This window comes from Balaenoptera musculus, chromosome 12, assembly GCF_009873245.2.
Source record: "Balaenoptera musculus isolate JJ_BM4_2016_0621 chromosome 12, mBalMus1.pri.v3, whole genome shotgun sequence".
NCBI lineage: Eukaryota > Metazoa > Chordata > Mammalia > Artiodactyla > Balaenopteridae > Balaenoptera > Balaenoptera musculus.
In genome coordinates, this window is record NC_045796.1 from 68,613,369 (window position 1) to 68,640,970 (window position 27,602).

The 27,602-nt window shown below is 39.3% G+C and overlaps 1 protein-coding gene and 1 non-coding gene across 4 annotated transcripts in view; one reads left to right on the forward strand and one right to left on the reverse strand.

Moving 5' to 3' along the window:
- The window catches only part of ANKRD6 (ankyrin repeat domain 6), a 203,472-nt gene that overhangs the window by 164,266 nt on the left and 11,604 nt on the right, over window positions 1-27,602 (reverse strand). The gene's annotated exons all lie outside the window — the stretch shown is intronic.
- On the forward strand, window positions 7,380-7,486 carry LOC118905552. The gene has a single exon (XR_005022257.1). It is a non-coding gene; the product is annotated as a U6 spliceosomal RNA (small nuclear RNA).

A 27,602-nucleotide genomic window follows, 5' to 3' on the forward strand; every position in this document is an offset into this window, starting at 1 on the left:
GGGCACAGGTTTGATCCCTGGTCGGGAAACTAAGATCCCACATGCCACAGCACGGCCAAAAAAAAAATGCAAAAACTTTATAAGTTATTGATATTAGAGTTCTCAGATAAACATATCTTTATGAACACTGATGATAACTATTTGCAGACCACTGCACATTCTGAACATTTTTCCTCTACCTCAAGCTAATGACAGCTTTAGAGATGTGAAGGAAAAGATAAAAGGAAGCTGGGTGAGTTGTGTAGTATTGCATGGGGGCTACTTGGAGAAGTCTGACAGATAAGCATTACCTCCTGCACCCCCTTCATCCACAGCATTACAAGCTGTCAATTTTTAAGCCTCAAGTCCCACCATTAACTGGATTGACAGTTGCTTAGAAAATAAAATTTTGAAAAACCATTCACACTGGTAATGTGAGATGTTACTTTACAAAATAACACAACTACACTTGATTAATAAACACTATACATCAGGTACACAGAAATTCACTGGAGAGACTTAAAATTAGACAACCCTAGAAGGATAAGAATAAAGATGAGATTTTAAAAGGAAAGAAAAACCAAGAAGTGACACCTTTAAAGAAAAAAATTTTTGAAGATGTAACAAACATATGCTTTTTAATAAATTCTCTAGACCTACAGCAGTGATTACATAAAGGTGAAAAAGCAAAGGCAAGGGAGCAAAAACTTATAGTATGCCTGAATTCGAAACTTGGGATGCCAGGTCAGGAAAAAATCTAAAAATGTCTGATTTAAAGAATCTCTATTAAACACAAAGAAAGTATAAGCAATGCATGATGAAAACACAGAGCAAAGCCAGTGACCATGGAGACAGATGAGAGGTCAGGAAGCAGGCAGTGGCCTCTCTTCCTCTGGGGCTTTTCCTGGCCAAGTGTGAGCCCAGGTACCTCGCGGCCCGAACCTTCTCATAGGGCTGAGGCGTGGACACAGCACGTTGGCCTGAGCAATCAGCAGACGTGGGAGCAGGGGAGTGAACGATTTTCTTTGCTTTTCAGAGGCAGACCAGGGCGGGGGGCGGTGCAGACAGCATGAAACAACATGATTCACCTTGCCTTGCAGAGGAAGCCACTCACAGCCAGAGAGATGCCAAGAGATGAGGAGACCCAGGGAGACGCTGAGGTGGTGGCAGCACCCGTCACCCTGAGGTTTTCTGCCAGAATCCTCAGGTGATGCATTCACAATTCTGGCACAGGCTATCCTGAGAGGGACTGACAGGAAAGGACCCAGCGAATTTTCGGCAGGTCCACCGTGAAGCAGGACTATTGCCAAAGACAAGGGAAGACCCGAGAAGCACAGTGACCTCCAATAACCAGCCGTCCCTGCTCCTCCGAGGGGCCCCTTTACCCATCAGGCGCCTACAATGGATTCACTAACTCTGGGCCGAATCACAGTTACTTAGAGTTTGACCATATGGGGCTGTCCTGGAACTTGAAGTGATAAACATGTACATATACATACATATAGCCATTTATATCTATGTGTGTGGAGATGGAAGGGAGGAAGGAAGGGCTGCAGGGGGGGGGCGATGGTTATTCCTCATTTAGAAAAAACAGGAGGTGCTGAAGAAACTAGCAATACTTGGTAGTATTTTTTACTTTTCTTCTGAATAGATTTGGAGTGTCTTATGCTACTCTATATTTGCTTGGAAGCTTAATAAATAACCACCTCAAGAAATTAAAAAGAAAAAAAACAGGAGGTGGAACTACATGACCTCTTAGCCAAACCATTATCTATATGATCTCATGCAAACCTCTATACCTTTACTTGAAAGAAAGGTGTTCCAAGAAGCTATTCCAATAGGCACTGTGCTCTGTGCAACAGACTCTCTTGAACTACACTAGTTTTACTGTAAGAAAGTTCCTATAAAAACTAACTGATAAAGGAAAGAATTAAGATTTATCCTGCCTGCGCTATTACAAACTGTTCCAAATGGTAAATGAGTAACCAAAATAGTAAACCAAATAGTAAATGAGATAAAGTTTCTCTTTATATTTCAGCTAATAAAGAAGAAATAATGCAACCCGTATATCTATTTAGCAGTACCCAATGGATTAAAGAGCCACATTGAAAACAAAGAGGTTGCTACCTATTAGAAATTATGGAAATAAAGGTAAAATATATAGATGTTATAGTATCTATGATATATACAAATATAAAAATAAAAGATAATTTAAAAAATAAAGCCATATAAAACAACTATACCCCAGTAAAAAAATAAAAAACTAAAAAGTAAATTAAATTTAAAAAAATAAAATAAAACCATAAAAACAGCAGAAGAAACTATAGATTAATATTTTTATAATTTTAGGAGTAGAGAAGCTCTTCTCATTTTAATCATAAAAACCAAAAATTTTAAAAGAAAACTGTGATAACATATGATAACATGCATACTTTTTGAAGAGTTCTTACAAATGAATAAAGACAAAACACTCAAATAGTGAAATGGGCAAAGGATCTGATTAGGCAATTCCACACACACACTAAAGAAGTTCCATTATAGGACTGGAATTATTTGGACTTAGGACCCTAGAGAAGTGCAGTAAACAGTAGTCAGTCTAATTGAAGGAAAACACACACACACACACACACACACACACACACACACACACAAACATTAACTTACAAAATAATATTCAACCTTAGTCTTGAAAGAAATGCAAAAGAAAGAAAGATATTTTTAAACCATAAAATTGGCAAAGATTAGGATGATTTGACAATATTCATGTTGGTGAGGGCAGTGGAAAGCCACTGACAACTTTACCTGGGTCCAGCTTTACTTTTCTGATGGGCAATAATATCACCTAGCATACACACACATTTGACCCACCAATTTCACATGCAGGAATTTATCCTAAAGAGTTAATGGAGAGAGAGGGATGAGTTTAAGGATAGCTGTATAAAGCTGTTCATTACTAGGATGGTTAATTTTATGTCCCAGCTTAACTGGGCCACTGGGCACCCAGCTATCTGGTTAAACATTATTCTGGGTGTCTGTGAGGATGTTTCTGGATAAGATTGACATTTGAAATCAGTAGACTAGGTAAAGCAGATGGCCCTCCCTAATGTGGGCAGGCCTCATCCAATCCCTTGAAGGCATGAATAGAACAAAAGACTGAGCAAGAGAGAATCTGCTCTCTCTGCCTGATGGTCTTCAAGCTGGGACATTGGTCTCCTGCTTTCAGATTCAGACTGGAACTTGCACCATCGGCTCTCCTGGTTCCCAGGCTTTCAACTGGAGATCTTGGGACTTCTCAGCCTCTATAATCACATGAGCCAATTCTTTATATTTCTCTGTGTGCGTGTCCCCTGGTTCTGTTTCTCTGGAGAACCCTAACTAATACAACTACAGTGTTAGTCATACAAATGAAAAACCAGGAAAGAATGGGTATCCTCATCAAAAGGTGTAGATTAAATAATTGTTGATTCAATCGAGTGCTTGGTAACTGCTTACAGAAATGATGAGGATTAACATGAACTGACTTGGAAAGATGTCCCCAATATACTGCTGAATTTTTTTTAAGCAGGTTACAGAACAGTATGTACAGTGTGATTTCATTAATATAAAACTGTGGTATCATGCACAAGAGTGTGTATGTGCGTGTGTGTACGTGTGAAATGGGACATGATGTTTAATGAAAAGCAATTTACCTCTGGTTGATGGCATTTTGGATGATTTTTACTCTCTTCAAATTCTGTATTATTTGTATTTTTCTCCAGTGAGCTTGTTTATCAGGAAAATCAATAAAGCAAGTCTCTTCCATTAAAAAAAAAGTTCAAGGGCTTCCCTGGTGGCGCAGTGGTTGAGAATCTGCCTGCCAATGCAGGGGACACGGGTTCGAGCCCTGGTCTGGGAAGATCCCACATGCCGCGGAGCAACTAGGCCCGTGAGCCACAACAACTGAGCCTGCGCGTCTGGAGCCTGTGCTCCGCAACAAGAGAGGTTGCGATAGTGAGAGGCCCGCGCATCGCGATGAAGAGTGGCCCCCGCTTGCCGCAACTACAGAAGGCGCTCGCACAGAAACGAAGACCCAACACAGCCAAAAAAATAATAATAAATAAATAATAAATAAATTTAAAAAAAAAAAATAAAAAAAAAAGTTCAAGACTTGTGGTTACCAAGGGGGAGGGGGTTGGGGGAGGGTTGGAGTGGGAGACTGGGGTCAGCAGATGTAAGCTATTATATATAATGGATAAACCAGGTCCTACTGTATGGCACAGGGAACTGTATTCAATATCCTATGATAAAATATATGGAAAAGAATATTAAAAAAAGAATGTATATATTGTATAGCTGAATCACTTGGCTGTATAGCAGACATTAATACAACGTTGTAAATCAACTATACTTCAATTACAAAAAATAAATTCATAGAGGCAAGCAGAGAGAGATACAGCTGTAACAGAGGGAATTTGGGTAAAGAGAGAGTTTGCAGTAGTTGTTGTTTTACAATAGGAGAAATGAGAATGTTAATGCGGGAAAGAACCAGAAGGGGATGAAAGAGTGAGCACCGCAGGCCAAGCAGGTTGAGCGTGTCCAGGGGAACCAGGAATGGATGAGTTGCTTCCTACCCTCAGGCGACACAGATAAGAGCCTACAAATGTAAAAATAATTCCCGATGAGTAACACCGGAGCTGCAGAATGCAGAGGAACACTGCCAACGGGAGGGATCTGGAAAGGAATGCTGGAGGAGATGGTGCCACTTCCAAGGCGGGTCGGATTTCTCTGCACAGAGATGGGTGGTAGGAAAAGCAATAGCTGCTCTGACTTGTCAGATCAACAGGGCAGAATTTGGAGGTCAAGGAGCAGCAGGTGACCAGACTAGAAAATTAATCTGGAGCTCACAGTAAAAAGGCTTGAAGAGGCTGAGGACTTGGACCATAACACAGGAGGAATTCTAGGAGGGCTGCGGGAGTGCAGGGACCCCATTCAAATACAAATCCAGCGGCTGCTTGTTGGATTTACAGATTGAGGGAACTTGACCCTGGAGGCAGGGAAAGCCCAGTGAAAAAGCTAACGTGACAGAGAAATGAACTAAAGTTGTGAATTTAAACGGTGGCAACAGAAGTAGAGAGTGACATGAAAAGCATGGTGGAAGGGTAGGTCTACACATGGTATGAAACATGCGATATCCACAGCCACGGGAAACCGAATCAAGACAGGGCTGAGCTGATTCTATGAGGCTCTGCTGTCAATCATTCCGCATTTAGAATTTTCCTCAAATGCCACATTTTATAAACAGGTGTTTCCTCTTCTTCTGCAACTTACTTTTGTGCCAGGTATAAGAAGGTGAGGCGGTAATAATTAACAGTTCTCCTAAAGGAAATCCGAAACCTGAGAGACAGCCTTAGTGCCTCATTAGAACGAGCTGAATTTATAATAATCATTACTCATGAGGTGAAAAATAAACAGACCCAGAACTGGGGAAGTGGAGGAACGGACGGGATGGAGGTGGGGAAGGGAGAGACCAAGGGAGGGGGAATCAAAAAGAAACAAGTTTGTAACACAAATTTTTACAAAATGATGGGCCTTGGAAATTTTCTGAAAATACTGCTAAAAATTCTAAATACAGATAAAGCGGCCAGAGAAACGCTATAAAACCACTTACGTTAGCTAGAAAAAGTCCCAGCCACTCAGAAAAACTAAAATAAAAAATTTAATTCTAAGCGACCCTCACATTCAACCATCAAAAGAGAATCTACTTATCATGCCTAAATAAATAACGTCTCAATATTTATAAATAATAGGGGTAAGAACTTGACTTTTGCTCTGCTGATTTATACGCATTCTACATATTTCCTCATAGTCTGCTCTCGCTTTCAAAAAAAGATTATAGGGCTTCCCTGGTGGCGCAGTGGTTGAGAATCTGCCTGCCAATGCAGGGGACACAGGTTCGCGCCCTGGTCTGGGAAGATCCCACATGCCCCGGAGCAACTGGGCCCGTGAGCCACAACTACTGAGCCTGCGCGTCTGGAGCCTGTGCTCCGCAGCAAGAGAGGCCGCAATAGTGAGAGGCCCGCGCACCGCGATGAAGAGTGGCCCCCACTCGCCGCAACTGGAGAAAGCCCTCACACAGAAACGAAGACCCAACACAGCCAAAAATAAAAAAAATAATAATAATAAATAAATAATAAATAAAAAAAAATTAAGAAAAAAAAAAGATTATAGGTAATACAGAATATTTCATTAAACTTTGAGTAAAAAAAAAAAAAAAATCCAGACAGGTAAGATAAGCACCCTCCTCATCACCTATTAGGTAAAATGTGAATTTTTAGACTCCCTGATCAGAACTTCGGAAATCTCCTTAGAGTGGGAGGGTGAACTATTTTTAAAAACCGCCTGTCAAGCCTAAAGCCATACACGCGTGGTATGAGTCACCTAATGGTTTTCAGAAGGCTTTTATGCCATCAGAGATGTCTCCTTAGACGGCTGGGGGGCCTTGTGGTGGGGAGAGCTTGGGAAGTAAAGAAAGTGGAAGGAGAGACACACCACCCTGGGAACTCCATCAGTGCAACAGGAATTTTTACAGCTGTTTTAAATTCCAAAATGAGTTTGAAGGTATGAGTAAAGTTTCAACTGCACTCTAAAGAAATTTCCTTCAGTTCCAGGTTTCACAAAAATATATGCTTCGCACTTAAGCCTCAAGATGCGACACAGATAAATGAGTCCTCCAACATGCTTTCAGAAGTTATACCTGCAGGAGGCCTGAGCAACAGTGATCTGCCCTACAGAGGGTGAGCTCTTGCGATACTCTTCAAAGAATCAGTGAAACATTCACCGTTGGCAATGGTTCCAATCTTTCTAAGAATCCCACCTTTCAAGTCATTTGTATACTAAGCATTATGACCTCAGCTCTAGAATCACAAAAATCTGTGCCTTCCATCTCGACTTTTGATCTATCTACACAGCAAGTCCTTGATAAATACAGGGCATAAACACTGTGGCTGACTCTAAGAGTTTAAAATACCAAGACGGGGCTTCCCTGGTGGCGCAGTGGTTGAGAATCTGCCTGCTAATGCAGGGGACACGGGTTCGAGCCCTGGTCTGGGAGGAATCCCACATGCCGCGGAGCAACTGGGCCCGTGAGCCACAACTGCTGAGCCTGCGCGTCTGGAGCCTGTGCCCCGCAACGGGAGGGGCCGCGATAGTGAGAGGCCCGCGCACCGCGATGAAGAGTGGCCCCCGCTCGCCACAACTAGAGAAAGCCCTCGCACTAAACGAAGACCCAACACAGCTAAAAATAAATAAATAAATAAATAAATAAATAAATAAATAAATAAATAAATAAATAGAGTAGCTATAAAATACCAAGACAGTGTCCAGGAAATAGTTGAGGACTCCATCAAGATATCACAGGTATAATGCTCACTTCGGCAGCACATATACTAAAATTGGAATGATACAGAGAAGATTAGCATGGCCCCTGCGCAAGGATGACATGCAAAATCGTGAGGCATTCCATATTTGGGGGGGATTAACAGATACAAACTACTATATATAAAATAGATAAACAATAAGGTCCTACTGTATAGCAAATGGAGCTATATTAATATCCTATAATAAACCATAATGGAAAAGCATATGAAAAAGAATATGTATATATATGTTTGTATAACTGAATCACTTTGCTGTACACCAGAAACTAACACAACATTGTAAATCAACTATACTTTGATAAAAAAAAAATGATATCATAGGTATAGCACAAAACAGGATTCACAATACCTAATCAGAATAAATGAAGTATATTCCACCTACAAAGCAAACTCCAAACAGTAAATCGACTCACCAGCAAGTATTTGCTATTTTCAGAAGGAAAAAAAAAAAGACTTTCCAATTGTGTCTATAAATAATATACCTGTGTACTATAATATCATAAGTGTCAACCGATTTGTAGTTTTTCTCTTAGAGACCTCATGGATGAAGCTTAATTGACCAACCTCAGAGTATCAGATTCATTAACAAAGTTGTTGAAATTTTACTTCTTGGGGGAAAAATATCTTAATCAAGCCAAACAATAGCTTTTCAACATAAAGATCTCTTACAAATTGAAAGTTTACAAGAAAGTGAATACTTTAGGCAAAAAAAAAAAGGTGAATAAGGAATACACAGGTACTTCACACACCAGAGAAGAAAAAGAAATCCAAGAGCTAAAAACATACACAAATGTTCAGTCTTCTTCATAATCAAACAACGAAGACACAATTTTTACCTATAAAATTGAATGTAAAAAAATTAGAATAATCCCTACTGACAAGAGGACAAGAAAACAAACTCTCACACATCGCTAGTGAACATTTCTGGAGGGCAATTTAGCAATATGTGTCAAAAGCCTTAAAAATAAAAACAAATACCTTTTGACTCAGCAATTCCATTTCTCTTCAAGGAAAATAACTTCAAGAATGAGATTAACATACAAAAATGTTTACTGAAGCATTTCATGTGAAAGTGAAAATCTGAAAGCCACCTAAAGCTTCAACAATATGGGAACACCTTAATAAACTAAAAACTACCTATCCAATCAATGTAGTTCTATTTTAGATATATGATGTTGAAAAGTATGGGCAAATGCTCATGATATATTATTAAGAGAAAAAGTTACAAAATAACATGAAAAGTATGATCTCAAGGTTGCACACAAAAAACATTTAAGGGTATGTACCAATATAGTAATAGTGGTTACCTATAGGTGGAAGGATTGAAGATGTTTATCTCCTTTTCTGCTAATTTTTATACTATCTACTTTTCTTTCCTTTTATTTTCTTTGGCTTGCGGGATCTTAGTTCCCTGAACAGGGATCGAACCTGGGTCCTCAGCAGTGAAAGCACAGAGTCCTAGCCACTGGACTGCCAGGGAATTCCCACTATCTACTTTTCTACAATGAATATGTACTAATTTTGCTGGCTAAGTAATTTACCCATAACAAAACAACAAAGTAGATATTATTATTATCCTCATTTTAAATATGAGGAAACTGAGGCACAGAGAGGTTAAGTAGCTTGTCCCAGGTCACACAGCTAATACGTCATAAAGCCAGGATTTGTCCTAAACTGACCTAGCTCCAGAGCCTGATCTCTAAACCACTTTGCAGTGACTCACATTTTTAAAATAATTTAAAGTAAAATGCCAGATAATCTATAATTACATGCACTACAAATTCTTAAAGAAAGAGGATCTTTGCGGGCCAGAATTTTTAGAGCATACTGGGAGACAGGTGGTGAAGCTGGATGTTTTCTCCCATCTCACCAGGCTGTCCCTTTTCATTTTAGGTTTTCACTCCGATTATCTGAAAAATCATCTATTTATTCCTCTATCACCATTCTCCCTCCCTTCAACACACACACACAAACACACAGCATTCTCGAAAACTCAAACTCCAACTGGTACACTCTCCTGCTCCCTTCCCAGGCCATGACAATTCCCTGAATACTTCTTTCCTGCTCCTAAAAGCCAAGGTGGGTCCCCCACAAATAACTCCCAGAGGTCTTGAAACAGAGCCGGACCTTGGAGGGGGGCCCCCCAGATGCAAAAGCCCTTCCATGTCCCCTGTCTCTTGTTTGTAGAAAAGCCATAGTCTCCCAGGCCTCCCCTGAGTCACAAAAGAGCAGGCTCAAGCAGTTAATGATTAGGACAAGAGAGTCACAGAATCTTTAGTTCCTCCCTGAAGGACACAGATAACAGTGTCTGATGCACATTCCTGAGTTGTTTTGCAGATACTAAAACTGCCACCAGAGGGAAAAAGCTAACTGCAGGATGACCAGACTGTAGCCATGACATAAGCTGCTCTGTCTTGAGCAGTACTGAGTCTATGCCTTGCACAATTCCAAGAACTGGCCTCAAGGAAATGGGAACAAATCAACCCTGGAACTGAAGATTAACTGTGCTTAAAACAATCACGATGATGCTGATTGGACCACCACATGACCAGTTTCAAGACGGTTGTCGGAGCTGACTGTGCTGCTCTGTACGGAGGGCCCCCCACTGCCTGTGCACCCCTGAAACTCCCCTTTAAGACCTTCTGCTCCCTAACCAACAACTGGGAGGTGGTTTAGGATATGCTAGTCTGCCATCTCCCCAGGTTGCCGGCTTCCTGAATAAAGCATCTTTTTTTTCACCAACACTTGTCTCTTGAACATTCACTCCAGAGCAATGAACAGCCAAACCTGAGTTTGGTTCCGGCTCTGGCCAGTAACGGTCTACCCAGACATATTAACTCACAATCCAGTATAAAATAAAGTATTTTCCATTTCCCTCACAAACAGAAATGTATACTATTTTTCCCCTAAGGAAGTTTCAAGTTAGTTTAGATGGAAGCAATGTAAGTTCTTGGAAAGGTGTTGTTAAAGTACAAAAGATGCTGGACAAACTATGTTGTGTCTCGTATGAATAGGCAAGATTACAGGACCTTTTCCTGCGTATCATGTGACATTCCTGCTCTGGCCTCCAAACAAAAGCCTGATAGATGTAAGTGCTTGTAGATAATACTCTGAGCCATATAGGGCACATTGAGATTTCTGTAAGGGTGCATAGATGATCAAGTTGCTAGGGACTAAAGAAATGTTTTCTGTACATTAGAAGAAAAAATATTACTAATCAGTATAAAGCAAGCTCCAGCCATCTGCTGTTCTAAAATTGGACACTTGATCATGTTAAAAAGAAGTGAAGTTCCTGCTGGTGGAAGTAGGAATTTAGACTACTAGATAAAATTTCACCACTAGTGATGAAATTATCTTATTAAAGAACAATGACAGTTTTTTAACTTCAGGGACCAATAATAGTTCTCCTCAGTTATATTTCAGAAAGGAATATTTTATTCTGTTATCCCAGAGCTTATTAAAGATGAGCCGCTATTACTGGTAGACTGTGGTTTTGCACCTAATTGATAAATTAGATTGAGCCATATCTCCAATATGTAAATATACATGATCAAATCTTTGTTTTGCAAAAGTGAAACTAACAAAAGATTGCCTCACCAAGGAATGAGACTAGTTAATATAAGCTCTTTCAATTATAAAGATTTATCCAAAAACAATCTTAAAATTCACATGGAACCCCCAGAGACCTCAAATAATCAAAGCAATCCTGAGCAAAAAGAACAAAGCTAAAAGCATCATACTATGTGATTTCAAAATGTACTAAAAAGCTATAATAATTAAAAGAGCATGGCACTGGCATAAAAACAGACATATAAACCAGTGGAACAGAATAGAGAGCCCAGAAATAAATCCACAATTGATCTTCAACAAAGGTGCCAAGAACACACAAAGGACAGTCTCTTCAATAAACAGAGTTGGGAAAACTCTGTTTTCATCAAAAGAATAAAATTGGACCCTTATCTCACTCCATATGCAAAAATCAACTCAAAAATAGATTAAAGACTTAAATGTAAGAACTGAAACTATAAAACGTAGGGGAAGAAAACATAGGGGAAAATCTTTTTGACACTGGTCAGGGCAATGATTTTTTTTAATATGACCCCAAAAGTGCAGAAAACAAAAGCAGAAATAAATTGTCTTGAATCAAACTAAAAAGATTCTGCACAGCAAATAACAAAGTATAGAGACAATCTATGGAATGGGAGAAAATATTTGCAAGTCATCCAAAATATATAAAATACTCAAACAACTCAATAGCAAGAAAACAAATAACACAATTTAAAAATAGGCAAAGTACCTGAATAGACATTTCTCATAAGAAGACATACAAATTGCCAACAGATATATGAAAAGGTGCTCAACATCACTGATCATAAGGGAAAACTGCAATGAGATATCACGTCACACCAGTTAGAATGGCTATCATCAAAAAGACAAGAGATAACAAGTGTTGTCAAGGATGTAGAGAAAAGGGGACCCCTGTACACTGTTGGTAGGAATGTAAATTGGGACAGTCACTATGGAGAACAGTATGGAGGTTCCTCGAAAAGTTAAAAATAGAACTACCATATGATCCAGCAATCCCACTTCTGGGCATATATCCGAAAGAAACGAAATCAGTATCTCCGAGAGATATTTGTACTCCCATATTCATGGCAGCATTATTCATGATAGCCAAGGTATGCAAGCAACCTAAGTGTCCATTAATGGATGAATGGCTAAAGAAAACATTATATATATATATCATATTTTATTCCATACACAGTGGAATAAATTTCAGCCTTAAAAAAGAAGGGAGGGCTTCCCTGGTGGCGCAGTGGTTGAGAATCTGCCTGCCAATGCAGGGGACACGGGTTCGAGCCCTGGTCTGGGAAGATCCCACATGCCGGGGAGCAGCTAGGCCCGTGAGCCACAGCTACTGAGACTGCGCGTCTGGAGCCTGTGCTCCGCAACAAGTGAGGCCGCGATAGTGAGAGGCCCGCGCACCGCGATGAAGAGTGGCCCCCGCTTGCCACAACTAGAGAAAGCCCTTGCACAGAAACGAAGACCCAACACAGCCAAAAATAAATAAATAAATATATAATAAAAATAAGTAAATTAAAAAAAAAAAAAAGAAGGGAATCCTGTCATTTGTAACAACATTAATGAACCTGGAGGGTATTATGCTAAGTGAAATGAGTCACAGAAACACAAATACTGCATAATGTCACTTATATATGGAGTCTTAAATTTTCTTTTAATTATAAATAAATAAATAGATAGATATTTAAATAGCTGAACTCATAGAAAGAGAGTAGGTTACCAGGGGCTAGAGAGTGAGAGCAACAAGGAGAGGTCAGTAAAAGGGTACAACCTTTCAGTTATAAGATGAATAAGGTCTGAGGATCTAATAATGTACAACATGGTGATCACAGTTGACGACACATGTAGTTGAAATTTGCTGAGAGTACTAGAACTTAAATGTTCTCACACACACAAAAAAAGGAGGTGATGGGTATGTTAATCCTTTCACAATGTTTACGTATATCAAACCACCATGTTGCACACTTTAAGTATCTTACCCCCCCAAAAAAACCTTATAATTTTATTTGTCAATTATACCTCAATGAAGCTAAAGGAAAAAAAAAAACACGGGGTAGGGGGAGACAAGATTCCTCATAATGTTAATATTGTTTTCTGATTAAAGAAAGCTTATTGGGGACTTCCTTGGTGGTCCAGTGGTTAAGACTCCACACTCCCAATGCAGGGGGCCTGGGTTCGATCCCTGGTCAGGGAACTAAATCCCACGTGCCACATCTAAGAGCCCGCATGTTGCAACTAAGATCCCGTGTGCTCCAACTAAAAAGATCCTGCATGCTGTAATGAAGATCTCGCACACGTGCAGCCAAATTAATAAATATTTTTTTAAAAAAAGGAAAGAAAGCTTATTGAATCACAATATTGTACACCTAAAACCAATATAACATTGTAAATCAACTATACTTCAATTAAAAAAGAAAATAAAAACAAATTTTTAATACATTTTTTTTCATTTCTTGGCAGAAAAAAAAGAAAGCTTATTAAACACCTCCCTGATATCCTCTCCCAACAAAGACGCCATTAACGTGCGAGAAAAAGAATAAAGATAAGCCACATTAAGAAATAGAACACGGAGTGGCCAAGAGCAAAGCAGAGATTTCAACAGTTATGGAAGATGGAAAGCCAGTGGAGAAGAGGTAACTTCTGTATGAGGGGGAGGGAAAGAAGCCTCAGCTTGGTGTTTACAGAGGGGGACACTTGAGAAAGAGACAATTTTGCCCCCGCAAAACCCTGCTGAGGTTTGGGACTTAGAACCACTCGGCACTGGAGTGGACACAAACACAAACTGGGGAGAAACTGAAGGCCTACAGTTGTACCTGGTTAGTGGTGCCCGACACGCACTGACTCATTATGACCCTCTCTGTCTCAAACACTTCAATATTAAAAACTATGCACACCCCCATGCGCACACAGGTGAATCATTCCGGTGCTGAGGAGGGAGCGGAGGGAAGATGCACACCTCCCAGCCATGCCCCGCCCACGAGCTCTCACCAATGAGCACTTACCGCAGTACCGCGCTTTGTCTCCCAGCTGCCCCTTTACTCCACCGAGGTTTCTTTCTGCCTTTATTTCATGTGCAGCTGAACAGTTTTGACCCCAAATGGCTTACAGAGATGTGTAAGTGACAGCAGTAAAGGTGCTACAAAAGTGCCTGAGGCACCTTGCAGAAGGCAAAGGATGAAATTTAAGACTGGCAGGTACTCAGGGGCTGGTGGAGGTATCTCTTACACATCACTGGGAAGACTGGATGGTGTCTGGAAGAATCCGTGACCAGTATACGCATCAGGACATCAGGGAGCATGGTGCCAAGAACATCTCCAAAGGAATTATGCATAACCACCCTGTTTGTGCTGATTCATTTAGCCCTGTCACTTCTCAAATTGCATACTGAGCTGAAAGGGTGGGTCATGATTATGAACAGTCAGCCCCCCAACTCCAGGCAGAGAACACTGTCAGTCAAGCATCTGCTCTCACAAGATGGGATACAAAGAGTTTCCTTCAAATTTTCTCATTTTTATTATGAAATACTTGACACATATAAAAGACTGTATTAATATTATATTACATATATATAGGAATGAAGATCATAATAAAACTCACTTCTCAATTTAAAAAATAGAACATAACCAATAACAGTGATATTCTTTATGCTCCACTCCAACCATATCCCCAAAGTGTAAGCACTATTTGAATTCTGTGTTTAGTTTCTTCTGCCTTTATTATGGTTTTGCCACATATGTATATAACCACAAGCCATATGTCATTTAGTTTTATTTTTCAATTTGTAAAACTGATATCATATTGTATTAATTAGTCGGTGGTTTCCCCCCAATATTATGTTTCCTCTCTAGAGAATTTGAACAGCTTCTAAGACAAGACCTTCATATACTCTACAATTTTGCACACAGACCCTCCAATTGCCTTTTAGTCTTAAATATGAACACAAAACCAAGGACCACCAGACATTCAAGGAAAGCTTCCAAAATGAAAAGGAGGGACCACAGTAAACAAGAAGAAATAACCCTGGAGTAAACTAAGATAATTCTGGTAACTGACAAGAACTTAAGGGACTTCCCTGGCGGTCTGGCAGTTAAGACTCCAGTATAGGGCTTCCCTGGTGGCACAGTGGTTGAGAATCTGCCTGTCAATGCAGGGGACACGGGTTCGAGCCCTGGTCTGGGAAGATCCCACATGCCGCGGAGCAACTGGGCCCGTGAGCCACAACTACTGAGCCTGCGCATCTGGAGCCTGTGCTCCGCAACAAGAGAGGCCGCGATAGTGAGAGTCCCGCGCACTGCGATGAAGAGTGGCCCCCGCTCCCCGCAACTAGAGAAAGCCCTTGCACAGAAACGAAGACCCAACACAGCAAAAATAAATAAATAAATAAATTTATAAAAAAAAAAAAAAAAAAAGACTCCAGTATTCCACTGCAGATGTGGGTGGGTTCAATGCCTGGTAGGGGAACTAATAAGATTCCACATGCTGTGCTGTGTGGCCAAAAAAAAAAAAAAAAAAAAAATAAAAACTTAAAAAAAAAAAACTTGAATTAGTATCCTCAGAAATTAAAGAAAGTATTATAGAACAAGTTAAAATGAAAAAAATGATCAGAGAACCAAAGAGATTTCTTGGAAATAAAAATGTTATTGACAAAATTTTTCTTTATTCAATAGAAGGAACGAAAGTAAGTTTTAAAAATCTCCCAGGAAATAGAACCAAAAGACAGAGGCAGAAATAGAGACAGAAACGTTAAGGAAAAAGAGAGGCTCAATTCAATAGGTCTTCTGCATATCAGAAGATTTAAAAGAGAAAACAGAGTAAGAAGACAGGAGAATTATCAAAGAAATGATAGAATAAAATTTCCCAGAAGTGAAGAGCATGAATCTCTATATTGAATGGGACAACGAATGAAAAAAAACAACCACATTAAGTGGTTGACGTTTCAGAATTATCCAAATTCCCTACATGGAGAAGAAAAGATCATTTTAAGAAGAGGATAAGAATCCATTTCTTTTTCTCTTCTTCCTCACCACTCTGGAATGGGTTTGACAGTGTATAACATAACCATTTGCACATGTGCAAAAGCAGGCAGCCAATCAATTACACTAAAAGCTCCAGACCATCTTAGAAGTAAACAAGGCACAATTTATTGCTAATGTTAAGCAGTGGGATTTGGTGAGTTTACAAAGCACTAAAATAAAATTAGAAGCTACAGCTATAAATAAAAGCTAGTCTTGGAAGGGATCATTGTTCTTCACTTAACTAGTCCTGTTTCCCACAAGTTGAAAGACCTTATGCTGAGCATAATATTTTGTGAAGCAGGAAATTAAATTCCCACCATGAAGATATTGAAAACTAAAAACTGATCTCGGTGGTCAATAAACAGAGTGCCTATGTACTTTTCTGTGTTTTAAAATGTCTCTAAAAATAAATAAAAGGCTCAAATAACAAGAGATTAGTTAAAACAGAAAGTCTGTTATAGGAATTGCCCAAAGACAATCTTTCACTGCCTTATCCAACAGACCTTATTTTGTCTCTAGAACGAAATGCTACATATGAAAGACAGAACACAGACTTGTGAAGCCCACTCCAATCAGTACTTGCAAGTATTGGTTTTCCATAAGCAATCTAGTCATCATAATGAGTCCTCGTGGCTCCACGCCCTACATGTGCTCTTAGCCTTTACCAGGTACTCACTTCACTCCAGGTCTTTACCCCGTAGCACAGACACATCTTTGTTCCTAAGGCAGACAGATAGAAGCCAACAGGGAGCTTGTATTGTGTGTCTAGAAAGAACTGTTCATTATTCACCCATCTCTGCCACAAATAAATTTCAATAACCTTAACTCTGCAAAACAGCCTGATCCCAAATGAACACAAACTCTGCAAACTTCTTTCACTACGTTTTTGCAACTACCAACCAGTCACTTCTAATGAGCCTGTGGAGTGAGGCAGAATACAAATAAATTAGTTTTTAGTTATATTTTTATGATATGAATTGTATGAAACTCAGTGTGACAACTACTCATTTTATTAGACAAACTTCCAGGGATGTAAAGATTCAATAACATCATTTCTAATACTCTATTCACAAGAGTTCCGATTGGATACTACACTCATTTCTGCAGCTGTGTGAAGTCCTATCAAACTATAACACGTTAAGGGGCTTAAACTCATCATATATTACTAATGTTCCTAATTTTCCTTTATGAATGAACCCAAAACATCTTTACTTAACAAACGATACTGAGTTATGAGTGAATGTGGGTAATTAAAAAAATTTAAATCCTATGTGGTATTTATACAATGGAATATGACTCAGCAATAAAAAAGAATGAAATAATACCATTTGTAGCAACATGGATGGACCTACAGATTATCATATTAGGTGAACTAAGTCAGACAAAGAAAGACAAATATCATACGATGTTACTTATATATGGAATCTAAAAAAATGACACAAATGAACTTATTTACAAAACGGAAATAGACTCACAGACATAGAAAACAAACTTATGGTTACCAAAGGGGATAGCAGGGGTGGGGGAGGGAGATAAATTAGGAGATTGGGATTAATATACACACTACTATATATAAAATAGGTAAACAACAAGGACCTACTGTATAGCACAGGGAACTATACTCAATACCTTATCTTGTAATAACCTATAACGGAAAAGAATCTGAAAAAGAATATGTGTATGTGTGTGTGTGTATAACTGAATCACTTTGCTGTACACTTGAAGCTAATACAACATTGTAAGTTACCTATACTTCAATAAAAAATGTAAATCCTAAATTATTAGCATCAGCTTTATATCGGACATAAGTTGATTTAACATAAAGCCATGAATCTCATACTTTATACTGCTAAATCACTTAGGTAACTATATATCTTCCTACAGACAGCACATAATAAATACTGTCGCACAAGTTTACAACCTGTCATAAGAAATTTCATCTCACACCAATTCTACTCTGCCCCATCAACTAATATACCCTCCATACTACTCTCCTTCACCCCTGTTCAACTTGCTTCCCCTCCTTTATATATTCTTCCTGCTCCATAGCACATGCTCTTCTGTCATTTCCAGTAATGTCTCCTACTTCACATAAAGGCATATGTGATATCTGAAGCTGTTGATCCCACATTTTAGAGTTCAGGAGCCACCACTTAAGACCAGTATCTCGGGTGGGGGGGATGAATTGGGAGATTGGGATTGACATATATACACTACTATGTATTAAACAGATAACTAATGAGAACCTACTGAATAGCACAGGGAGCTCTACTCAATGCTCTGTGGTTACCTAAATGGGAAGGAAATCTAAAACAAGAGGGGATATATGTTTATGTATAACTGATTCACTTTGCTGTACAGTAGAAACTAACATAAAATTGTAAAGCAACTATACTCCAAGTAAAACAAAACAAAACAAAAGACCAGTATCTCAGATGAAGACCAAGCCAAAGAAAAATCTACTAATAGATAAGTGTATGTATTTGGATTAATATAATGGTTTTAGTCAGACATAGAGACTGAGCATAAAAAATTACCTTGAAAACTCTTTAAAATATTAACTCATTAAGTGTGAGGTAGAAAGTTTGCATTTAATAATGTTTAGGGGCTTCCCTGGTGGTGCAGTGGTTGAGAATCTGCCTGCCAATGCAGGGGACACGGGTTCGAGCCCTGGTCTGGGAAAGTCCCACATGCCACGGAGCGGCTGGGCCCGTGAGCCACAACTACTGAGCCTGCGCATCTGGAGCCTGTGCTCCGCAACAAGAGAGGCCGCAATGGTGAGAGGCCCGCGCACCGCGATGAAGAGTGGCCCCCACTTGCCGCAACTAGAGAAAGCCCTCACACAGAAACGAAGACCCAACACAGCCATAAATAAATAAATTAATTAATTAAAATGGAGATTTCTTTAAAAAAAAAAATAATAATAATGTTTAACTTTGATGACATGCCTGTAAGATAAGCAGCATTTGAAGGTAGAGACTTACAAACAGGTTTCCCAAAAGTACGACACTTTTTACTCATCCAATTTATAGCAGCCAGTCCCCAGGATGGCTCCCAATAATCCATACCTCCTATATTCATGCCTTTGTGGAGTCCCTTCTACAGTGAATCAAGACTGGATCTCTGTGACCAATAGAACATGGTGAAAATGACCATGCATTGCAGCTTCTGTCTTGACCTCTTGGGTTACTCACTCAGGTCAGCTGCCATGCCATAAGGACAGTCAAGCAGCCATGTAGAAAGGAACTGAGGCCTCCCACCAGCAGCCATCCCCAACATGCCAGCCAACTGAGCAAGTCATCTTAAAGTAGATGACTCCTGCCCCAGTCAAACTTTCAGATGACTGTAGCCCCAGTTCAATCTGTCTGCAATCTTATTGAAAGACCAGAGTCAGAATTCTCAGCTGAGTCACTCTCTAATTCCTGACTGACAGATTTTGGGAGATAATAAATAATTATTGCTGTTTCAAGATGCCAAGTTTTGGGGTGATTTGTTATATACCCTTAGTAACTGGAACATAATTTTACCCAACATAATCCAGGCCTAATTTTCAATGTTGTCCTTCATGAATGATCCTAACTCTTTAATGAAAAGTTTATGTGATTATGGTTTATGTTTTATATAACCAGTGGTCAAGAAGCCCAGCTATTTTGATAGATAAGTAGTAAAGAAAAGAAAGGAATAGAAGATGTGATGGGCTGAATTGTGTCCCCCCAAAATTCATATGACTATATTTGGAGACATGGCCTTTAAAGAGGTAATTAAGTTAAAATAAGGCCATTAAGGTAGGCCCTAATCCAACCGTACCAGTGTCCTTATAAGAAGGGAAAGAGAAACCAGGAGTTCACATGCACAGAGAAGAGACCATGTGAAGACACAACAAGCAGGTGGCCATCTGCAAGCCAAGGAGAGAGGCCTCAGGAGAAACCAAATCAGCTAACATCTTTTTTTTTTTTTTTAATAAATTTATTTATTTATAGCTGTGTTGGGTCTTCGTTTCTGTGCGAGGGCTTTCTCTAGTTGCAGCGAGCGGGGGCCACTCTTCATCGCGGTGCGCGGGCCTCTCTCTATCACGGCCTCTCTTGTTGCGGAGCACGGGCTCCAGACGCGCAGGCTCAGTAGTTGTGGCTCACAGGCCTAGTTGCTCCGCGGCACATGGGATCTTCCCAGACCAGGGCTCGAACCCATGTCCCCTGCATTAGCAGGCAGACTCTTAACCACTGCGCCATCAGGGAAGCCCTCTTTTTTTTTTAAGTTAAAAAAAAATTTTTTTTGAAGTATAGTTGATTTACAATGTTGTGTTAATTTCTGCTGTACAGCAAAGTGACTCAGTTACACATATATATACGTTCTTATATATATATATATATATGTATATATATATATATTCTTTTCCATTATGGTTTATCATAGGATATTGAATATAGTTCTCTGTGCTATAAAGTAGGACCTTGTTGTTTATCAAATCTGCTAACATCTTAATCTGAGATTTTCCAGCCTCCAGAACTGTGAGAAAATAAATTTCTGTTGTTTAAGCCACCCAGTGTGTGGTACTTCGTTACAGCAGCCCTGGAAAACTAATACAGAGGGGAAACCCATAGATTAAAAAAAAAAAAAAAAAGACTTAGAAGACATAACAAAAACATTTTATGGAACAACACTTAACCATAGTGTCCAGACCTACAAGAAAGTGATTACTACAGCAAATAATACAGGTAGCCTTCACTTTACATGGTTATAAATGTGCACAATTTCAGGTCCCACAGTTTAAATTACACCAGTCCTCCAACAACACGGCTCAAATCTCACTTACCATGGTGAATTAACTTTCAGAAACTGCATGAGGTACAAACTTCACTAACAGCACTCCAGTCTACAAATCACTATGTAATTAATATATGACCATCATGATCAGTGACCAATCATGTCACATCTTTCCAAGTCTGTCAGTGATTGGTCACTCATTTGTTACTCAGTTCACACAGACAGAAAACCATGTATCTGTGTTGTCTTCTTGTCTCCCAGTGAAAAACCCACATAATAGCTTACCAAAATAAACAATTAAAATAGGTAATTAGCCAACAAAGAAGAAAGTGCAGCAAAGAAATCAAAAGTGGTAACACTGGAAGTGAAATTTGAATGGAACAGGATGGAGTCACAAAAGAAATGTTTGACTGTGGGAAAGTTGACATGCTACCACCGGAAGCCTCTAGATGTGCAGCCAGAGGAAGTGAATGAAGGGAACTGATCGCCATAAATGACGAAAGTGTGGAGATGAAAAGAATGAAGAAATGACGCTGCAAAAAGTCCACATTAAAGGAACTCCTGCAGATACTTCACAACACTGAAAACGCAAAGGATAAAATGTTGGAAACTGATCCAAACTTCTACAGGAGTATGAAAGTTCATCAAGGCATAGAAAAGATGCCTGCTGAAGATGCAGACTAGTATATATAGGAAGGATAAACAACAAGATCCTATTGTACAGCACAAGGAACTACATTCAATATCCTGTGATAAACCAGAATGGAAAAGAATATGAAAAAGAATGTATATATATGTATAACTGAATCACTTTGCTGTACAGCAGAAATTAACATGACATTGTAAATCAAGTATACTTCAATAAAATAAATTTTGAAAAGAAAAGATGCTTGTTCTGTATCATAAGTTATAGGATGGGAAAAGGCAAACCAAACTACTCTTGATAAGATTTTACAAAGAAATAAATGTCTAATTCTCAATGTTGCTAATGTTTTAAATTACTGCATACTAAATTTTAGTATTTTTTTCATTTCCCTCTACAATTATAACAGACAGTAAAAGAGTTTTTAATGTTCCAGCCAAACATTTAAATTTAAACATTTAAATTGCAATTTCTCCCACTGATTATTAAGATAGCCAATCAGGATTTCAGCATTTCTTTATAGTACCACAGTGCCATATAAGGCAAGGACTGCCTGTACTTAATTTGGAGGGAGAGAGGGAGTTATGATTGAGATGCAACCCAAGGAGGGGCTTCTGGGGTGACTGGCAAAGTTCGATTTCCTGACTGGCGTGGCTGTTATAAGGGTATTTGGCTTATAATAATTTGTTAAGCTAAAAAATGTTTCTGGGCCTCAAATCCATGGGGGCAGGGGACTAGTCAATGAGGACCCGTCTGAAACATGGGTCCAGTGGTCACCTTTCTAAGAGAAAAGAAAAGGAAAGCCACAGAAGTAAGAAGGTGACTCGGCAGAGGGCACAAAGGCTGCTGTCAGACATGAAATTGGAACCCAAGCCTCCTGGCAGCCAAGTCGCACTCTTCTCTTTAAAGCCTGCCAGTCTCCCACGAAACAGACTTCTCCTGAAGGGCATCTGTATTGTGCAAGAGAGGTAATTCAGCCAGGTTTGAATGTAGAGGCCTGGGGTTTTAAGATACATTACCTAATGCTAATAAGAAAGAAAAAGACAAATATGTAGGGAGGCCAAGAGAGAGTCACTGACCTTAAAATTTTTTTTTCCTAAATTATTTTTCAGGTAGAGAGATTAGGCTTTGCAGAGAACAGTAAAACAGTTTGGCCTCCCTGATCCTAGGGCAACAATACACTCAAACTTAATGAATGCCATTTATTCTGTGGGGCTGAGACAGTGCTGCTGTGGATTTATGGTATCTGGTTAGGTTACAATCAATACTTGGTCTTTCCTTTTATTTTTTTTAATTTTTAAAAATTTAAAAAAATTTTTATTTTATATTGGAGTATAGTTGATTAACAATGATGTGTTAGTTACAGGTGATTTTACAGTTACAGTTACAGCAAAGTGGTTCAGTTATACCCATAGAGGTATCCATTCTTTTCGATTTTTCCTTTTAGATTTAGTACCATAACATAGAATTTTTCCCTTCACTTAAATACCCTAATAGCCTCTGACATTGCTTTTTTCATACAAAATCCAGGACTTCCCTGGCGGTCCAGTGGTTAAGACTCCGCGATTCCACTGCAGGGGCCACGGGTTCTTTCCCTGGTTGGGGAACTAAAGATCCCGCATGCTGTGTGACACGGCCAAAAAAGTCCATCACAGCTTCTGTCTGTTTACTGATTTGGGGAATATGTTTTCTCTCCACTATATACACAGCTTTCATTAACACTAACAATAAGTACTCCTTGTACACCTGAGACATTAACATCCATCCTATTTAGTTGGCTGGTAAGTTCAAAGCAAATAGTACGTCTCTTAAGATTTACTGTCTTACCCTCAAAGTTAATGTCTCTGACATTAAGGGAATTCCAAAGGCTGGGGAGAGAAGGACATAATAAGAAACAGCACAGAAGTCCTGGGGCAAAATCTGGTACAATATTTCATGTTCTACTTTTAGACACAAAAGCATGGCCACTTTTAACACCATCAATTATAAGCACAGTGTTAGTGTTTTTGAGTCTTTAAATACCAAGGGAAGAATATAAATTTGTGAATTTAGGATTTAAAAAGACAGAAATGCACTGAGCATCAGGACAATTAGTTTTTGGTGTATCAAAATCATCCGTTTTTAAAGACAGAAGCCTTATTTTTTCAAAACGGCCCTTTCTCAAGGGTTTAGTAATAGCAAGTAAAGAAATTCTGGTATCTAGAGATAAATTAGACCTGTTGCATATCCTGCAGGGGAGAAAAGGAATGATCTAAAGCTATCATTTAAAAAAAAATAGAAGACGGTTGTTTATTTAGCAACCTCTTGAGAACATGTTCCCTGATGGTATTCCTAACTTCTGGCAATGCTGGGCTCCCTTAAAGAGGGTATACTTTGAATGATTAGTAATTCTAATCATATATTAAATATCCTGGGTCTAAGGGAACTCATTATTGAAAGGAATCCTTTGATAATCTTACATAGGATTCTTTAAATCCTCATTAGCATATGCTTTTGAAATCAGTTTCCCAAGACATCTCCCAACAGGAAGGTATCTAATTAGCTGTTAAGTCCTTCATTGGATGATAATGTGTTTACTTTACTTACATTTCAGAGTACAAAATACCCTGGCTTACATCCAATCAAACACCCAGGTTTATTTCAGCAGGGCAGCAAAGACGGAAATGTTTAAAGGCACCTGACCCTCAATTTTAACACTGCTTTTGAACAGCAACACAGCTCCACTCCTAGTTAAGTACTGAAAGTGTGAGGTTCTTTGATTCTTCCTTCAAGTTTTTATTTTTCTGGTTTTTGTTTTTGGAATTTTTTTTTGCGGGGGTGGGGGGCGTCTCACTTTTTTCCATATTGTATAAAACCCAACAGGTGCCAGGGGATTTTGCCATCATTCATTACTGGCTTTGCAGCTCTTTACTCAGTTTTTGAATAGCAAATGGAGGAAAACAAAGGCTTCAGTGAGCAAACCGTTCATTAAGTATCACATAACCTAGGGTAATACATTCTGGAGATTAAGGAAATTATAAACCATTAAATCAGCATCCGTTCTTAAAGCACCTATAAAGCACCTGGACTTCGGTTCTTCCTCTCATGGTAACTTCTTCTGCTATTAACTTTTATCTTGATTTTTAAAGAGAGACAGCTAGCCCAGGGCTATACTGCTAATTTTAGCTTTAATTTGTTCCCTCTTAGCATCAAGAGGCATACAGAGCTACAACGTAAACCAATCAGTTTCTCTGAAGCCCCAGTGCCAACTTCCCTATCATTATTTCTATTTGAAAGCAAAGCAGCAGATGGCTGTATAGGTGCAGTCAGGCAGTCAATGATTTGATTTATACGATAAGCCCACTGCCAGGTCTCTCTGCACATGTTCAGAATGCTGATGACTAACGCTGCTCAAACCTTTTGGTTCCAAGCTCTCCTATATAGTAGGCAAGGCTTCAGTTCTGGCTGAGTCAAGAAGCATATCTGGAGCTGTCAGAGAAACTATTTCTAGGGACCCAAAGACAAGTTGCCACAAGGGTCTGAGTTACTTGAAGCCCAGGCCACCTGCATCAGAATCTGGGGTGCCTGTTACACGTGCATCTTCCCAGACCTGATGAATCAGGACCTAAGGAATGAGGGTGGGCATCTTTGAATTTTAATAGAGTTCCCAGATGATTCTTATACATGGTAAATTGGAAACAGATTGGTCTAAGGAAGCCTACTGGAAGACAGATTGGCAGATAGCTAACTAGAAGATCAACTGAATAACCTGCCCAAGATCACTTAAAGTCTATTTTAACTACCTCGATAGGTAGATTTTATTATCCTCACTATGATGGCGAACTGTGGGCCAGAGATTAAGTAAATCCTAAGTAGGAGCAGAGTTACCTCAAACCAAGTTATACAAATTTTAGGTCTAATGAAAGGGTTAGCAAACTTTCCATAAAGGGATACTAAATAAATACATTAGGTGTTGTGGGCCATATGGTCTCTGTGACAGTTACTCAACTCTGCCAGTATAGTGTGAAAGCAACCATAGGAGGTATGTAAATCAATGAGTATGGCTGTGTTCTAACAAAACTTTACAAAACAGGCAGTGGGCTAGACTTGGCCCATGGCTATAACTTGCTGACCTTTGGTCTAGTGCATCTTTAATTCCAACATGGGCACCATAAAATGTAACTTTAAAAGAAAAAAATTAGGACTTAAAAGATGGTAAATATTCATTATTGGGACCTCTTCCTTAGGTAGAACAGCCCAGTCTCAACTAGTAATGGGTAAATGAAACACCACTACAGGCTGACCTTGAAGACATTGTGGATCTGGTTCCAGACCACTGCAATAAAGTGAATACTGCAATAAAGCAAGTCACACTAGTGTCTTGGTTTCCCAGTGCATATAAAAGTCATATTTACACTACACTGTAGTCTATTTAGTGTGTAATAGCATTGTCTTAAAAATGTACATACCTTAATTTTAAAATATTTTATTGCCAAAATATGCTTACCATTGAGTCTTCAGTGACATAATCTTTTTGCAATAGTAACATCAAAGATCACTGAACACAGATCATCATAACAAATATACTAATAATGAAAAGGGTTGAAATATTGCAAGAATTACCAAAACGTGACACAGAGACACAAAGTGAGCAAATGCCATTGGAAAAATGGTGCCGATGGACTTGCTCAATACTGGGTGGCCACAAACCTTCAATTTGTAAAAAACACAGTATCTGTGAAGCACAATAAAGCAAAGCACAGTAAAGCAAAGAGCAATAAAACAAGATATGCCTGTATAGTGAGTGTAACTACTAAAGTTGTGGACCACCTTCTCCATGACTCCAGCTAAGTACTGGGATCTTTCACACTCGATAGTCTCCATTTCTAGCTGTCGGATGCTGAATATAGCCAAATGGCGCCCTCCTAGGCACAAAATGGCTTCAAGCAAATAAGATAAACAGATCCAAATCTTACAACATTAATTTCCCTTAAGGGCAAATAAGTAGGGCTTCCGTGGTGGTGCCATGGTTAAGAATCCGCCTGCCAGTGCAGGGGACATGGGTTCGAGCCCTGGTCCGGGAGGATCCCACATGCCATGGAGCAACTAAGCCCGTGCGCCACAACTACTGAGCCTGTGCCCTAGAGCCCGCGCACCTAGAGCCTGTGCTCCGCAACAAGAGAAGCCACCGCAACGAGAAGCCGGCACCACAATGAAGAGTAGCCCCCGCTTGCCACAACTAGAGAAAGCCCGCACACAGCAACGAAGACCCAATGCAGCCAAAAACAAATAAATTTTTTTAAAAATTAAGATCTTTAAAGAGCAAATAAAAGTGACACATACATTTATGACTGTGTAATACATCCCATGGTGAAGACTGCTTTTGTTTTTTTTTTTGAAGAAGAAAGTTTTCCTACTTGCCTATTGCCAGCAGCTGGAAGTAGTTTTAAATTACTATGAGAACATTCATGAACTCAGTAAGACATGCATATTGTTGTTCTTTGCTAATCTTCCTCTTTGCTAATGTTCCATCTTTCTCAGATGTACAATTTTCTAGGGGGTTGAGTGACTCTGAATAAATAAAATATACTTCACTCCCTAATAAATGTACAAAACTAGATGGCTTAATCCCATTTTTATTTGCTCAACAATTATGACAAAATTGTTTCCCGTATGAAGGTCTCATCCACACTTTACACTACAAAGACATAACACTTGCTGTTTGGAAAGTGAGAAATAAATAATATGAAGGCAGTTACACTGAACTGACCAGTTAAAAGACTAGCATATTAATATAAAAGATGGCTACTTATCCACCAAAGAGTTCTGTTCCCCTTCTAAAGTAAATGATTATTGGGATTCCCTGGTGGTCCAGTGACTAGGACTCAGTGGCCCTGGGTTCAATCCCTGATCGAGGAACTAAGATCCCGGAATCTGCATGTGCAGCCAAAAAATAAAAAATTAAATAAATAAATAAAGTAAATGATTATTGCTCAGAAGCAGCTGTCTGGCCAGGCGCTATATCTCCCAGCCTCCATAAATTGAGGTGGGGCTCTGAGCTGCTTCTGGCCAATGGAATGTGAGCAGAAGTGATGTCTTCACTTGCTGGTGAGGGTAGTTAATCTGGATGCGTTTTTCATACTCTCTTCCCCCTTGTAGCGACACGAGAAACCACATGTTGAAAATGATGGTATAACAGAATGGAAGGAGCCTTTATCTCAGAGT